Source organism: Mesitornis unicolor, unplaced genomic scaffold, assembly GCF_000695765.1.
Source record: "Mesitornis unicolor isolate BGI_N332 unplaced genomic scaffold, ASM69576v1 scaffold1255, whole genome shotgun sequence".
Classification (NCBI taxonomy): Eukaryota; Metazoa; Chordata; class Aves; order Mesitornithiformes; family Mesitornithidae; genus Mesitornis; species Mesitornis unicolor.
In genome coordinates this window covers 5227-7685 of record NW_010187269.1, presented here as the reverse complement: position 1 = coordinate 7685, position 2459 = coordinate 5227, and positions in this window count along the sequence as shown.

Here is a 2459-nt window from a genome sequence, read left to right as displayed (position 1 = left end):
AACCCCAGGTCCAGCAGCAGCTCTAGCCCGTGCTAGAGACAGAGCTGAGGAAAAGGGAACAACTCTTTTGCCAGGTGTGCTTTGGCAGTGACAAGGTCCATCTTCCAACTGTAGGGATGCCCAGTAAAAAGCAAAGTGGAAAATAACTCCCCTGTTAAATGGCAGCAGTTCAAGCTCTTGCCCAGAAGTCTGAGAAGCTGAATTATGCTGCCTTCATAACAAAGCGTGAGCAATATTTCCCCACCTGCAAGCCAAGTGTTTAAACAAAGAGTTTTAAACAAATACGACTTTCCGGGGAGGGGGGAAGGACATCGTTTTAGAATACATGAACTTAGAAGTTGTGAATAATCATCTGCGGGTGAGACAACCATCCTCAGGAAATCCTAGCAATAGCCCTTTTTTTTGCTGCCACAATACAGCTCGCACAGCTGAGGGAAAGGAACTGCTGTGGCCCAGCTGTCCCTGGGCACTGTTTGCTGCCCCGCCAGCATGCCTGGATCTGAAGGGATGTGCCAGTTCGGCAGTCTGCTCCTTCCCTCTCCATATCCCAGAGCTGCAGGCTGCAGCACAGCTCACCCACACTGTACCTCACATATTTTCTAAAGTACAAATAGTTTACCTGCTTCCCCTTTCAGGCTTTGAGGGGTTTTTAAGCAAGAATGCCCCTAACTTTTAGGCAACAGATATGCAAACACACAGAGTAGCTCCACCAGTGACCCTCCCAGCAGAGTCCCCGTCCAGTTGGCACTTCGAAGCAGCCCTGGTTCAACAAGAGTCAAAACTGAATTTGTCTCTCACACAACTTCAAGTTTCTCTTAATGAAGCACTAATGAGAAGCAAGGGGTATGTGAAGTTCCTTAACTCAGAACCTGGTAGCTCACTGACCCAGCACCCTGCTTGCACACCCCTAGGCATGCGTGCTCAAATGCACACACAGAACTTCTCAGAGGGTGCTGAGCCTGAAGGGAACAGCTTCAAAATCAAAAGCAATAGCAATGTCTGTTTGAATTCAAGGAAATCAGTTGGTGTGGGAAGCAGTTAGGATACTACCCGTGTGGACCCCATACTGGGGTATCTGTATGCTTTAGTGCCCACATTTTCTTCCTCCTCATCTCACCGTAGCTACAGGAACAGTTTGTCTCTGCGCTCTTGTGCAGGACACCCCCATCATCATCACTAGCTCAGCCAGCCACCCAGTATCTCTGTGGACATAGGAGTACCTAATACAATTGTGGCTGCTCTGCTGGGCACTACAGTTTTCAAGAAGATTATCAGAGCCACATTTCCATCTGTCATTAGCTGCATCTGGATTAATAAATTCAGGAGCATGACAGAAAAGTACCAGCGACTGAAACTGGTGATGATATTAAATGCTCAGAAAGGTCTTAGCATGCTTTTGGACGGCACTAACGCTGCCCCAAACAGTTCCTGAGCATAGCAGAGAGTTAATACCAACCCCGAGAGGCAGTTTGCACACAACCTCCCTCTTTTGAAGGCTCAGAGAGATTACTATTACAGAGGTGACCGGACCATGCCAGCTGGATCAGTGCCAGGAGTAAGTTTGCTAATTTGTGCAGAAGTATGGATTCAGTATCCACTGAGCTCATCCCAGAAGCTGGGGACGTAGCTGACTTTGCTCTGGCTGCGTTTGGCTTTCACCCCAGACGCCGATGGCTGAGCTCATCCTGCCAGTGAAGCCAGACTTCTCTCTAGTTCATAAGGTGGGATCTCCCCTTCATAAAAAGCTCTGGATATTTATAAACATGAATCTTAGAACAGAAATTTCCAAAACTCAGAAGTGAAACTGAATTTGACTACTTAGATGAAGAAGCACACAAAAAGAAGCCAAGAAAAGAAAAGTGGACTTTTAGAAAGCGTTTGATTTTCAGTACTCTGGGTTGTGCATGCACCTGTGCTGCTCCAAAGCACATGGCAAGAAGGTAGCACTTGTTGGTGAAGGTAATCTCTGCTGCTGCCACCATCAGGTATTCAACAAAAACAGCCTGAGAAAACCTTGCACTGCTCAACTGACTGTTAAAGTAGCTCCTTTAGCTTGAGTTGGGGGGCTTGGTTTCAGCAGACTCTCTGAAGCCTCCAGCTTCATGGAAACAGGTTTGTATGCAACAGGTGTGGTACCTTCCAGAAGCTGTACACTTTTCCTGTGCTGTTTTCATGTGGCAGGAGACAGGAGGCCTGTGATGGGGTTTTATGACTCTCCTAACTCCCCGAGAGCCAATGCACACCCTAACCACTCTTCCTAGGGCTGGACCGGTGCGGTTCCCCAGTAATGGTCTGTGCAGCCGACAGAACTGGAAGAAACCTCCGGGACAGAGGCCACAGACACACATTCAGCTTGGCATAGCACTGCCCATCAGCACCAGTGCCTGTGTGGGCAATCAGGCGGTGACTTTGGCTTACATCAGCTCAGAGCCGAAGAGCTAAGCAGCCACACAGCTATC